Genomic DNA, 15,982 nt, shown 5'->3' on the forward strand with positions numbered 1-15,982 from the left:
TGAACTATGGATGTAGAGTCACTTTATACAAACATACCCCACGAGGATGGGATTTCAGCCTGCAGATACTTTCTGGGATCGCAGGAGCCACTCACAGAGACAGTGACTAAATGCATTGAATTTATTCTGACCCATAACTACTTCACATTTGGAAATGACACATACCTCCAGACAACCGGGACCGCTATGGGTACTCGGATGGCACCACAGTATGCCAATCTGTTCTGCGCAAAACTGGAAAGTGACTTTCTGTCCACCTGTCACTTGAAACCCCTTACATACCTTCGCTACATCGATGACATCCTCCTGATTTGGACCTCTGGCCAACAGGACCTCCTACAGTTCTATGACAACTTCAATACTTTCCACCCGACCATCAACCTCAAACTCACCCATTCCCCGGATGAAGTACATTTTCTAGACACCACCATTACTATAAAGAACAACCAACTACAGACTTCTGTATACCGCAAACCTACAGACAGAGCCAGCTATTTGAGGGACAACAGCTTCCACCCGACACACACCAAACATGCAACCATCTACAGTCAAGCCATACGATACAACCGGATATGCTCCGACACAGCAGACAGAGACCAGCGGATTAAAGCCTTGAGATCAGACTTTATAAACCTTGGATATAACCACAGAATTGTAGACCAGCAAATTCACAAAGCCACCAAAATACCAAGAAGTGATCTCCTTGAATACAAACAGAAGGAGACAAGCGACAGGGTTCCTTTGGTGGTCACATATAACCCACACCTAGGAGCCCTACGCAAGATCGCCAGGAAACTACAACCCATCCTCCAGGAAGATACAAGACTGCAACAGGTCTTCCCTGAAGCACCCTTATTATCATACAGACAACCCCATAATCTCAAGAATATTATGGTGAGGAGTAAAGTATTCAGCAGTACAACTGAATGCGGGACAAAACCATGCCAGGACCCAAGATGCAAAACCTGCGCAATGCTCTACACAGCGGACACAATACAAATACCACACAAGAATCGGGAATACAAAATCAGAGGAGGGTTCACCTGTTCCTCCAGCAATGTCGTGTACCTCATCATGTGCATGAAATGCCCAGGGGGCTGCTACTACATAGGTGAGACAGGACAGGGGCTAAACAAGAGAATGAACCTGCATCGCCACAGCATCACACGCGGAACAAGAGACAGTCCTGTTGGCGAACATTTCTCTGACTCTGGCCATAAAATGAACGATCTGAGGGTTGCCATACTCATAGGTAATCTTAAAACCCCGAAAGAGAGACGGTTGCATGAATACAAATTTATGCAACTGTTCGGACACTTAGCAGTGGCCTAAACAGAGATCGAAATTTTATGAGTCATTACTGACACTAGCGAACTCTCTTCCCATGAGCGCTAAAGGCCATGTCTGTACATATTGTGCTATATGTATGCACACACAGCTGTCTCTCACACATACTAATACTCCTTATTTTTCCATCCATATACACCAATAGGGACCACATAGTATCCACACACACTTTTAGTTGTGCTACAAACTCTCACATTTCCACACCCACCCACACCATTTATATCCCTCTCACTACACACACACCTTGTGTAGAGCACTGTTTATACTGTGGGCTCTCCATTCATTTTTATTCACACTGATACACATACACACTCTTTCTTCACTTGCTTTCAGTTACCCTTTGACACCTCCAGCCATAAAACACATCCACACTGGGGAAGGAACAGCACAGATAACATTCCAAGAGACACTGTTTTCAAGTTATTATTGCTTCATTCATTGTAACATCGCCGGAAGAAGAGATCAGTGTATCTCGAAAGCTCGCACAAATAAAAGCATTTCGTTAGCCACAGAACGGTATCATCTATTTATTTTTTGATTATTGAAGCTCGGCTAACACGGTACTGATACCTCTACATATATATATATATATATATATATATATATATATATATATATATATATATATACTGCACCGACACACTTTATTCGAGCAAATACCCGGTATGTACCTGGCAGATACCTGGAATGCGCCACTCCTCACCTCTGACAAGCCCCGTTGCATTTGCCTTCCCAGCCTGGGTTCATGCCTGGCTGATGGGCGGCTGATCTGTTAAATGATAATGATTAGGATTTAATAGGCTGCAATGCTTCGCGTGTCTACCAGATGGCATAAATTCATGAATTGTAATGCAGTATATATATATATACTGTGCAGTATTGTAGCCAGCGGGAATAAAATGCTTCAATCCCTGCTTGGAAAATAACTCAATGCACTCGGGCAGAAAACAGTCACAAACCTCAATACACCCGGTAATACCCAAATTCGTGGGACTAGCCAAGCTCGAATAAAGTGTGTCGCCAGTGTATATATATATATATATATATATATATATAAACTGCATACAGATACTGCCGCTGATGAAATTCGCTGAGACGGATGAAACGCGTAGGGTCACGTGGTACAGGAACTACGGTGGCCGAACAGCCCAGGCTCCAGAGCAGAGACGTCAGTCCAGGAGTATCCTGCAATACGATCCGGGAAGATTGTATGCAGCCAGAAATATCTACTATTCCAACTGAGGTGAAAGAGAAAGGTTATACCGGCAGCACATCCCACAGCAGAGCTAATTTACAACGGCAGTATCTGTATGCAGACGGAGGACAGCTTTGAAATTTGGACGTCGTCGTGGTGCATGGGCTTGTCCCATAAATTGCTTGTTTTTACTTACAAAGTGTGAGTTGGCAATCCCCTGTTCATGGCAAATTAAAACCCTTTATATCTGATTTTACACAAGGATCGGATGCTTTTTCATTCTTTATATATATATATATATATATATATATATATATATAAATATATATATATATATATATATATATATACATACATATATACACAGTGTTCGACAAATCGCCCAAAAATCTACTTGCCCAAACAAAAAATCTACTCGCCACCTAGTCCCGCCCCCAACCACGCCCCTAGTCCCGCCCCAACCCCGCTTTAAAATAAAACATATGAATAAAATCCATTTAAATGACAAATATATTTATTGTATTACATTATACTACAATTAGCCCTTGTTACGTGTGTGTATGTGTCTGTGTAAATGTCGATCTAGAAATAAAAGCCAGGTGTGAATGACTAGTTTCCTTAACCCTTTAACCAGTGTCTGGATGCCCCCGCTTCACAATATCTAAAGCAGAAATCTTGCCTGGGATCTTACGTGATCCGTAGTCCCTCAATGTCCAGGTACCCTCATACCCGCAATGTTATACATTGGAGGGAATGTGTTCCCTACCTGTCTTCTGGGTTAGGGGGGGTTCCGATGTCTTCCGTGTGAAGCTTGAGTCAGATCTGGAAGAAAGCAGAATAGGTTATTGGAGGTGGGGTGATTGGGGGTTGGGGTGATGTGACACTTCTGGTATCCTACACACGCTCTCCCACACACACACCCATATACACACACACACACACACACACACACAAAGACCCATATACACACACAAAGACCCATATACACACACACAGACCCATATACACACACACAAGGACACACACACACACAAGGACACACACACACACACACACACACACACACACACACACACACACACACACACACACACACACCCATATACACACACATACACAGACCCATATACACACACACACCCAGACCCATATACACTCATACACACACACACACAGACCCATATACACACACAGACCCAGACCCATATACACACACACCCAGACCCATATACACACACACCCAGACCCATATACACACACCCAGACCCATATACACACACACCCAGACCCATATACACACACACCCAGGCCCATATACACACACACACCCAGACACACACACACACCCAGACACACAAAAACACACACACACCCAGACACACACACACACACACACACACACATACACACACCCAGACACACACACACACACACACACCCAGACCCATATACACTCATATACACACACACACAGGCCCATATACACACACAGACCCAGACCCATATACACACACACACCCAGACCCATATACACACACACACCCAGACCCATATATACACACACCCAGACCCATAAACAAACACACACCCAGACCCATATACACACACACCCAGACCCATATACACACACACCCAGACCCATATACACACACCCAAACCCATATACACACACACCCAGACCCATATACACACACACCCAGGCCCATATACACACACACCCAGACACACACACACTCAGACACACAAAAACACACACACACACCCAGACACACACACACACACATACACACACCCAGACACACACACACACACCCAGACCCATATACACTCATATACACACACACACACAGACCCATATACACACACAGACCCAGACCCATATACACACACACACCCAGACCCATATACACACACACACCCAGACCCATATACACACACACACCCAGACACATATACAAACACACACCCAGACCCATATACACACACACCCAGACCCATATACACACACACCCAGACCCATATACACACACACCCAGACCCATATACACACACACCCAGGCCCATATACACACACACCCAGACACACACACACCCAGACACACAAAAACACACACACACACACACACCCAGACACACACACACACACACACACACACATACACACACCCAGACACACACACACACACACACACCAAGACCCATATACACATACACCGAGACCCATACACACACACACCCATACACACACCCAGACACACCCAGACACACCCAGACACACACACACACACACACACACACACACACACACACACACACACACACACACACACACACACACACACACACACACACACCAAGACCCATACACACACACACACACCAAGACCCATACACACACAAAGACCCATACACACACACCCCGACCCATACACCCAGACCCATACACACACACCCAGACTCATACACCCAGACCCATACACACACCCAGACCCCCAGACACCCATACACACAGTAAGGTAATGTGGTGCTCAGCATGAAGAACCCATCAGGTTATAAAGTGAGATGAACACTTCTGGGACATAGTGCTATTCAAACCTAGAAAAGGGGGCTCCAGTGGCCCTGAAGGCAGGGGTAGATGCCAAAAACACCCCCCCCTAACCTCATTGGGCTGGCCCCAGGTAAGTACTCACGAATGTGTCACCAGTGGTCCTCTCAGTCTGCGTGCTGTTGCCAATAGGGAGAAATCCAATGCAATGTAGGTAGGTGCAACGCACAGCAAAAACGGTGATAGCAGGTCTGGCAAAAATATTTCTTTATTGTGAGGACATAAAAACAGAAGGCTGCAACCTTCTACGCGTTTCGTGCAAACAAATAGCACTTTATCAAGAAGTGTTTTAACTTGGTATACAACACTCTATATATAGGGACAGCCTGCCGTTTTGGCGCCAAAACATTTAATTGGTAACATCATATTCATTAAAACATATTGTGTATAGCTGTGTGAGTAACCTGAGGGCGGCTAATTACCTGTTGCCACTGCGAGAAAGCCGCCTCCAAACACACCTGCTCGGTGACACGCACCGCAGGGCAATGGAGGGCCATCTCTCGCGAGATGCGCCTCAAGTAAGCCACATTATTACGCGCATGCGCAGATACAGTTCCTAAGTGATCAGTCTGGAGTCCCGCGAGTAATGCCAATAAGGTCCTAAGTACTCGCGCATGCGCTTACATGCTTTGGTTGTAACTTGGACACAAAATAACTGAAAATATTGTCAAGCCACCCACGCAGCAAGGATGTCCATGGGAATGCCTAATAAACCTACAGACACCCACAAATACACCCTGCTGAGCGGGCGGGGGGGGGGGGGGGAAGGGGAAAAACTAAAAAAGAAGAAGCGGGGATGCAGGAACAGAAGGGGAAGGGGAAAAAAGGAAAGGAAGAAAAGAAAGGGAAAAAGGGGAGAGAAGGGAGAAGAGAAACAGTGGAGGGAGGAAAGGGGGGAGAAAAGAGGGAGAGGCAAAGGGAAAAAAGGGGAAATAAGGAGGGAAAAGGAAAAGGGGTGGGGGGGAAAAGGGGTGGGGGGGAAAAGGGAAAGGAAAGCACACCTATATTAATTTAAAGGTCCAAGTTGATAGCCCAATCAGGCAGACTGTACCCCATACATATAAAACATACAGTAATGTGAATTTAAAACAAAAAATTATATATATAATCAAACAAAATAAAACGTATTTTCAATTTAACTTATACCTATATTAAAAACATACAGCAGCCTTCATGAAGTACAGAGGATACATACTAAATTAATTGTACATATAACTTGTATATCAAATCATGAAAAAAGGAGAGCATATAGAGTGACACATATTAAACTTATACATAATTGAGAATGCGGTTATATTTAGAGACTATGTTCATATTACACTTATATAGTTTGTAATTACTGCTGCGGCCAAGTTTATTCGAGCATTTGCCCGTTCTTGGCCGCAGCAGTAGCCTGGCGCGCGCCCGAGAGTGACGGGCGCGCGCCGAAGCAGCGGAAGAGCGCCCTCCGATCGGGGCGCTCTCCCTACCGCTGCCGGGTCCGCCGGGTCCCCCGGAACCCCCTGCCGCTGTCCCGCGATCGCGGGACACCAGGGCTCCCTCGGGGAGCCCCTGGACGCGCGTGCAGGGGGCGCACGCTCCCGAAGACGCGTGACCGCGCGTCTATGACGCGCGGCACGCCGAGGGGCGGCCACTAGCAAGCCGGGAAATCTCCCAGCTTGCGGATCTGGCCGCAGTGTGATTAAGTGTGTCGGTAGTGTACTAACGCAATAATCTCATTCAATCCAAAACCCCTTTCTTTTGAATATACATTTGTTGAGGATAGATTAATCAAGACAGGAATTCACAAGTTATTATTGTTAATGAACACAAAACAATGGTGACCTCGGAGAGGTGAGACTATGCATAGTACTGAAATATCTGACAATGATTCACTTCAGAAAATGATTAATGCTCCATTCGATATTAATACCATCTGGAAAACGGGTTTTAAGCATGAAGATCCAGAATGACTCTCTGCAATCTAACCGTTGTACCATGTCACCACCCCTCATTTTGGGTAGAATTCTCTCAATTCCTAAAAAGGAAAAACTCTCAGTACCACCTTTGGCACATTTTGAAAAGTGCTTGGAAACCGGGTGCGCCAGGTCTCCTCTCTTGATGAGTCTGAAATGCTCTTGCATTCTAACCTTGAGGGACCTTGTTGTTCTTCCGACATATCTCTTCCCACAGCCACAGTTGATCACATAGACTACAAAGGATGTATTACAATCAATAAAATTGTTAATGTTGAAACGTCTATGCGGGCTGTGGGAAAAGACACATCTGGAAGGTTTCATATACCGACACATACTACAGTTATTACATCTGTATGAGCCCTTCGTACTGAATGTGTTTATGTTAGTAGAAATGTCTGGAATGACACTTGGAGATAAATAATTGGCAATGGTCTTAGCCTTCCTATAGACAATTTTGGGTCCCATTTTAGTAAACTCCCTCAAAATGGGATCCATACGTAATAGACCCCAATGTTTATTGATTATTTTATTCACTTGGCCACTGGCCTTACTGTATTGGGAAATAAACAGAGGGGATGTATTTCCCAGTCTTTTCTTACCCCTGTTTTGACTAACAGTCCTCGTCCTTGACTCTCTGGTGGGGAGTAGTGTGTTTCTATTTCTTTTCATTATCTCCCCCACTATGGATTGGAGTGACTCCCTGTTATAACCCCTTTCAATAAACCGATTGGTGAGAGCCTCAGACTGAGTCAGGAACCCGTCTAATGTAGAGCAGTTCCTTCTCAGTCTAAGGTACTGGCTTTTGGGGATGCCAGTAATCACTGATCTGGGGTGACAACTGTCCGCCCGAAGAATAGTATTCCTAGAGTTGCTTTTCCTGAAAGTGTCAGATTGAATTTGTTGGTTCATGTCCACATAAAGTAGAATGTCCAGGAAGCTAATGTGATGTGCATCAAAATTAGTGGTAAATTGAATATTAAGATCATTATTATTAACATATTCAAAAAATGATTCTAATGTGTCAGTGCTCCCGTGCCAAACTATAAGTAAATCATCAATAAAACGTTTAAAGAAAACAATGTTGTGTCTAAATTTATTAGTGGCATTATAAATAAAAACATGCTCCCACCACCCCATAAAAAGGTTCGCATAGGAGGGGGCAAAACTTGTCCCCATTGCTGTTCCCCGTTGTTGTAAGTAAAACTGGTGCTCAAAAAGAAAATAATTGTGTGTGAGAAGAAAAAGAATAGATTCAGTGATAAATGTGGTCATTAATATTGAGCTTCCTGGACATTCAATGAAGTGGCGAACAGCCGCTAACCCCAGATCGTGCTCAATAATTGTATACAGGGAGACCACATCCATAGTTACCCAGAGGTAATCAGATTTCCATGTAATGTTTTGCAATTGTACCAACAAATCACCAGAGTCAAGGACGAAGGAGGGCAGAGCCCTAACAAAGGGTTGTAGATAAGCATTAACATAACGGGATAAGCCATCTCCCAAAGATCCAATACTGGAGACAATTGGACGACCAGTAGGGTCGACCAATGTCTTATGGATCTTTGGGAGATGGTGAAAAACTGGGATAATGGGATGGGGATTGACCAAAAATCCAATCTCCTTCTTACTGAGAACTTGTGTTGCTGAACCCAAATCAATAAGATTCAATAATTCCTTCAAGAAGGTTGGCGTTGGATCATGTGGTAGTTCAGAGTAGGAGGACTCATCCCCAAGTTGGCGAAAAGCTTCCCTGAGATAGTCTGTCCTGCTCTGAACCACCACAGCACCTCCTTTGTCAGCATTTTTAATTATCAACATTGGATTACTCTGTAATGCTTTGATGGCCAAACGTTCTTCCCCATCCAAATTGTCATCATCAATACTTGAAAATGAGAAACCATGTGCCAAAAGCCTAAGGTCACGAATCACCAAATTTTCAAACATTGAGAGGTAAGGGCCTTTTGCAAAGGAAGGATAAAACACAGATTTTTCTTTAAATTTTGAATCCCAGTTTGTGAGTGTATAGGTCTGGGAATCCTCAACATAATTGTTTAATTCATCTAGATCATTCAAATCTCTTAAGGCACATATATCTTGAAAAGACTCCAGTGAAACCTGTGGGGGGGAGATATTGCAAGAAACTTGAGGTATGGTTACATCAATAGTATTCTCTAGGGAATTGTCCTCACGAGAAAACTCAGTCAGAGATTTGTCCCCATCTTTCTGATGGAAAAAAATTTTTAGAGCTAGTTTGCGGACATATTTATGTACATCCACGGCTGTTCCGAAAAGATCAATGCCCATAGAGGGCGCATATTTTAAACCTTTATTAAGGAGTGAAATCTCTGGCTGAGTTAACTCAATACCTGACAAATTTATTACATTATTACAGTTGGTTAATAATTCTTCTTTCTTTTGTGTGCTCTTTTTCCCCCTGCCTCTTTTCTTCCCCCTCCTGGTTCCTTTTCGTTTTTCCTGAAAACTGAGTAGTTTTTTGACTGTTGTTCATGATGGTATGAGTCATTCTGTCTGCCTGCCTGAGAATCACCCCTAAGGGGGTTACCATCAGTTGAGCCCCTTGTGTCCCTGGGTTGAGAATTGGTTTCGTGATTAATATTACTAGATCTCGTTTCCATATCTACAAATGAGACAGAATGTGAAACACTTTCTCCATCGGAGAATTCAGAATCACCGCTTAGATGTTCTGTATTACCATTTTTTAATATTGACTTATTTGGTGTAGATCTACGTGAGTTGTTTCTAGATGTGTTCTGAGTGGATCGATCAGAAACAGTATTAATTCTTTGCCATCTATAAATTTGCTTTTTCTCATAGTCAATGCGGTCGCGATCGTACTTATTCTGTTTCCTTATCATAATTTCACGTTCTGCTTCTTCAACAGTATTGGACAGAATTTTATCATAATTGGCGAAACCTCTCATATCCTGGAACTGGCGCAATTTCTCTTGTAGTTCTTTAATCTGAATGTCAATGGAATCTTTCTCCTTAATTTTCTGCTGTAGTATTAAATCCATTTAAAACCAGAGACATAACATAAAACACAGACAAAGCTCAGTTTTAGCACATCTAGTGAGACTCATACACGGTACAGTGCCTAAATATATATGTATAAATATCTAATAAGTAAATGGTCTTTTAGTTTGACATTTTTGGCCAAAATTGTTGTAAGCCCCTGAGTATTAAATCCATCAGTTTAAATGAACAGTGATTACGCGTCTGAACCCATTGATCCTAAAAATCTTTGTCAGGGAAACCAAAAGTTGGGGCTTTCTTTACCCTTAGGCCTCTTGGAATTCTTTTTATTTTAATGTAGTTTTCAGTAGCCACAATGTCCCACCATATCCTTGTTTTGTAAATAAGTAATCTTTCAAGTCTTTGAAAATATATCTTTAGGTCAGCAACATCATTTGTGTCAATATCTACCACATTCTCAAAAACACGAAGTGCCTTCTTTTTCCTAGAGGAATCATCCCCACAGTTGAAAGCATAAGAAATCAGCGGTACTGTAACGTTTGAATCCTCTGTTACTTCCATTATCGTTCCACTTAACAATCAATGAATTTAAAAGTCCATAAAAAATGAATGAAAAAATGCACAGACCTGCTTAAACCACCAACTTAGACGTCTTAATCCAAAAATAAAATCCTTGTTTACATATGGGACATCCAATACGAGCTACCATGCAGGTAAGTAGACATACAGTAAGGTAATGTGGTGCTCAGCATGAAGAACCCATCAGATTATAAAGTGAGATGAACACTTCTGGGACATAGTGCTATTCAAACCTAGAAAAGGGGGCTCCAGTGGCCCTGAAGGCAGGGGTAGATGCCAAAAACACCCCCCCTAACCTCATTGGGCTGGCCCCAGGTAAGTACTCACGAATGTGTCACCAGTGGTCCTCTCAGTCTGCGTGCTGTTGCCAATAGGGAGAAATCCAATGCAATGTAGGTAGGTGCAACGCACAGCAAAAACGGTGATAGCAGGTCTGGCAAAAATATTTCTTTATTGTGAGGACATAAAAACAGAAGGCTGCAACCTTCTACGCGTTTCGTGCAAACAAATAGCACTTTATCAAGTTCCCCTTCTGTTCCTGCATCCCCGCTTCTTCTTTTTTCGTTTTTCCCCTTCCCCCCCCCCCCCCGCCCGCTCAGCGGGGTGTATTTGTGGGTGTCTGTAGGTTTATTAGGCATTCCCATGGACATCCTTGCTGCGTGGGTGGCTAGACAATATTGTCAGTTATTTTGTGTCCAAGTTACAACCAAAGCATGTAAGCGCATGCGCGAGTACTTAGGACCTTATTGGCATTACTCGCGGGACTCCAGACTGATCACTTAGGAACTGTATCTGCGCATGCGCGTAATAATGTGGCTTACTTGAGGCGCATCTCGCGAGAGTTGGCCCTCCATTGCCCTGCGGTGCGTGTCACCGAGCAGGTGTGTTTGGAGGCGGCTTTCTCGCAGTGGCAACAGGTAATTAGCCGCCCTCAGGTTACTCACACAGCTATACACAATATGTTTTAATGAACATGATGTTACCAATTAAATGTTTTGGCGCCAAAACGGCAGGCTGTCCCTATATATAGAGTGTTGTATACCAAGTTAAAACACTTCTTGATAAAGTGCTATTTGTTTGCACGAAACGTGTAGAAGGTTGCAGCCTTCTGTTTTTATGTCCTCACAATAAAGAAATATTTTTGCCAGACCTGCTATCACCGTTTTTAGCTGTGCGTTGCACCTACCTACATTGCATTGGATTTCACCCATACACACAGACCCATATACACACACACACACACACACCCATACACCCATACACACACACACCCATACACACACACACACACACACACACACACACACACACACACACACACACACACACACACACACACACACACACACACACACACACACACACACACACACACACACACACACACACACACACACACACACACACACACCCATATACACACACACCCATATACACACACACACACGACAGGGGTAAGAAGAGGAAAGGCCGCGCGACTGAGCACCAGCACCCCCCCTACCATCTCCTGGCCTGCTCGGGCAGCCACGGGACCATGGGGAAGCGGAGACCAAGGAGGTAAGGGGGGGAACACCCCCGCTACCATCTCCAGCCCTGCGCGGGACCGGGGAAAGAAGGAGGGGAACACCCCCACTACCATCACTCGCGGCGCAAGTATCGGGGGAAGCCGGAAGTGGCGCGGGACCGTTGAGAGAAGGGGGGGGCAACCCCACTGCCATTACTCGTGGCGCGAGTATCGGGGGAAGCCGGAAGTGGCGTGGGACTGGTGAGAGAAGGTGGGGACACCCCCACTACCATCACTCGCGGCGCGAGTATCGGGGGAAGCCGAAAGTGGCGCGGGACCGGTGAGAAAAGGGGGGGAACACCCCCACTATCATCACTCACGGCGCGAGTATCGGGGGAAGCCGGAAGCAGCGCGGGACCGGTGAGAGAAGAGGGGGGACACCACCACTACCATCACTCGCGGCACGAGTATCGGGGAAGCGGCGTGGGACCGGGGAGAGAAGGGGGGGGCACCTCCACTACCATCACCCGCCCCGCAGCGCGATTTTCGAGGGGGGGGAGGAAGCACCTTGGCTCGCAGAGAAGGAGCAGAGGGGCCGGAGGATTAGAGTACTTACTCTGCAACATAACTCCGGCCAGAAAGAATGGCCGCTCATTGGGCCGGGCTCATATGGAGCCTGGCCGCGCGCCCACAATGCCTGGGAGTGCGCGCCAATCAACTGTCAGGTAGGGGGAGTTTTATTTATTTTTTCAGGCAGCGCGAGCAGGGAAAATTTTAGCGCGAGCAGGGAAATTTAAAAAAAAAACACATGTGCTGCTTGGGCCAATATTTACTTGCCCGGGGATAAAATCCACCCGCCCCGGGCGTGTAAATGTATAGGATTGTTGAACACTGTATATGTATATATATATATATATATATGTATGAGAAAGACAAAACAGAGAGCGTACGCCCCATAGTGTAACACTGTAACATTTAATGTGGGGAAGGGTGGATGGGGGGATTAAAAACACTCACAATAGACAAGTAAAATATACGCAGTATGTGATATATAATCACCACCAAGGCGTGTCCAAACCGCAGCAGAGAGTCCAAAGCAGGCTGGAGTAGATCTCACGAACAGCGCAATCCCTCCAGTTCACTCGGTTCACTCGAAATCATCCAGGTAATTCTGGCATCAGAGTATGGCCTTCAAATCACTACATGTGCTCCCCGGCCGTAAAGGATGCACACAGCGTGATGACGTAATGTCGTAAAGTACATCCCTGACGCGTTTCGTCGCAACAAATGCAACTTTATCAAAGGGAATGTCCCTGAACAAGGATAGCAGTGTATAAATACTGGAAGGTCCCTATTATGATTGGTGGAAGTGCTAAGTGTTAGTCCCTCCCCTATAAACGAGCCGTGACTTAATAATAAATATATTGTTGGCTATAAATACCCAAATAAGCTGTCTATAGTGATTACCATCTAGTTATATCTGATAATAGTTAAACATTTATATAATTAATTAATTTAGAACGGAATCTCCAGTAGAAATACACTGCTAACAATGTAGAGCATAAGAATTGAGTAAATACTGCTTCAATAGATGTACATACAAATTAAAATTGCATATCAATATTAAAATACCTCATGTGTTAACACAGTCATACAAAATACATATATATCAGAAATAGAATTTACTTGATTAATTACTAAATACTACAATTAGATAAATAAACTTTTGTATAAACACTTGAATAATATATAATCTACTTAAATGATAAATATTCCACAAACAGTAATTATATATATATAGGACCAATAGCATATTAATAGTTTCATTAATGGTGAACCCAATCAATAGCTCCTGCATATAGTAAAAATATATAAAATAATAAAATTATCATTAAAATGTCCATATAAATCAATTAAATTGATATAGTTCTGAAAAGGAAGGAGGAGAAGGGGGGGGGGAGAATTGGGAAGGCATAGGGTAAGGGACATGGGGGGTAGGGAATAAGGGGGGGGGAATTCGGCAGTGGATAGGGATGGTGAAAAGAGAGGATGGGCAAAAAGAGCAGCGGAGAGATTGATACAGAGAACCAGCAACCTAGATGTTATACCGAGCTTATACCAGAGTACTGGTATCTAAACATTCATTTAGACCACCGGGGGTGAGTGTCCCCAATCGGTGTATCCAAAAGTTCTCCCTTCTACAAAGTGCCTTAAAACGGTCCCCCCCTGACTCACTCAGAGGAATGTGCTCAATACCCATAATTTTTTTATATGTGTGTGTGTGTGTGTGTATATATGTTATGGTGAGTAAAAAAAGTGACAAAAACCCTCCACAGCAAAGCAAATATGCAAATGTAAATACAACTGTATGCTCATCTGCATGTCTTATGCAGGTCTGCAACCCCGCCTTTCACCATTATCACCCAGCACACAGCACTTTCACTGCAGCAAGGGATTCTGGGAAATGACATGCAAATGAGCACACAGTGCCACTTTTTGCTTCAAAAACTATATATATAGCTATGAGCTATCTGGGCATGTGTGTTATATATATATATATATATATATATATATATATATATATATATATATATATATATATATATATAACACACATGCCCAGATAGCTCAAACCTCTACATCCACCACATCATGAATATATATTTATGCCAAAATGAGTGCTACTGAGCGTGGCAAATGTATACATACAACAGGAGACACGGGTTCCCAATGCTACATCAAATTGACAAAACATATGGCAATGAGTATAAAGTTTAAATACTTGAATAATAATAGTAATTACTTGGTTTTTTAGTTAAACCCTTTGGCCAAAGCGTCGTAAGCCTGCATACCAACGTCAAGGTAAACTAAAAAATGCAGGTCCTAACACTAAAACTGTGAATACTTCCTGTTACATCTTTGATGTAGCATTGGGCACCCGTGTCTCCTGTTGTATGTATACATTTGCCACGCTCAGTAGCACTCATTTTGGCATACATATATATTCATGATGTGGTGGATTTAGGGGTTTGAGCTATCTGGGAATGTGTGTTAATTAATTTCTGACTGGTATCAGTCTATAGAGGTTAGGTGGCACCTCTACCCAGAGCTCGCCCCTCCCCACCTTTTTAACTTGGGAGGTTCTGGCAACTTAACTTGCTGAAATGGACAGGACTCACAGCAGTTCCTTCCTCTCATACAGAGGTAACAGGAAGGGTTACCAGTTTTAGTGTTAGGACCTGCATTTTTGGTTTACCTTGACGTTGGTATGCAGGCTAACGATGCTTTGGCCAAAGGGTTTAACTAAAAAACCAAGTAATTACTATTAAAATTCAAGTATTTAAACTTTATACTCATTACCATATATGTTTTGTCAATTTGATGTAGCATTGGGCACGTGTGTGTGTGTGTGTGTGTGTGTGTGTGTGTGTGTGTGTGTGTGTGTGTGTGTGTGTGTGTGTGTGTGTGTGTGTGTGTGTGTGTGTGTGTGTGTGTGTGTGTGTGTGTGTGTGTGTGTAAAAAAGTATGCCCTCTTTGAATTCCATGGTTTTACATATCAGGACATAACAATCCTTAGCAGGTCTTAAAATTAGGTACATACAACCTCAGATGAACTATTACATATTACACAGTGTTACAGTGTTACATTTGGGGGGGGGGGTGTAATGTGTGTGTATTTTGGGGGTAGTGTGTGTGTATTGGTGGGGGGGGGTGTATGTATTGTGTATTTGTAAATAACAAACGTTTGCATAGAAAAACAATGAAAAAAACTAAATACATTAAAGGGACTTATTATT

Source organism: Ascaphus truei, chromosome 3 (genome assembly GCF_040206685.1).
Source record: "Ascaphus truei isolate aAscTru1 chromosome 3, aAscTru1.hap1, whole genome shotgun sequence".
Classification (NCBI taxonomy): domain Eukaryota; kingdom Metazoa; phylum Chordata; class Amphibia; order Anura; family Ascaphidae; genus Ascaphus; species Ascaphus truei.